The following is a 381-nucleotide window of genomic DNA, read 5'->3' on the forward strand; positions in this document are numbered from 1 at the left end:
TCACTCACTCACTCACTCACTCACTCACTCACTGAATCACTCACTCACTCACTCACTCACTCACTCACTCACTGAATCACTCACTCACTCACTCACTCACTCACTCACTGAATCACTCGTTCACTCACTCACTCACTCACTCACTCACTCGTTCACTCACTCACCCGATGAACCTTCAGGAGGACCCTTCAGTCTGACACAGTGTAATGTATCTGTCTTGTCTATCAGAGGGGAGGATGCAGTAACAGAGCTCAGAGGAGACCGTCCTCTCAGGACAGACAGGTGGACAGACAGGTGGACAGACAGGTGGACAGACAGGTGGACAGACAGGTGGACAGAGACACCGACGGCTTCAACAGGACCAAAGGTGAGTGGAGGTTA

This window comes from Seriola lalandi, unplaced genomic scaffold (genome assembly GCF_002814215.2).
Source record: "Seriola lalandi dorsalis isolate HSWRI2012SDOR001 ecotype SW California unplaced genomic scaffold, Sedor1 jcf7180002054970, whole genome shotgun sequence".
NCBI classification, from domain to species: Eukaryota; Metazoa; Chordata; class Actinopteri; order Carangiformes; family Carangidae; genus Seriola; species Seriola lalandi.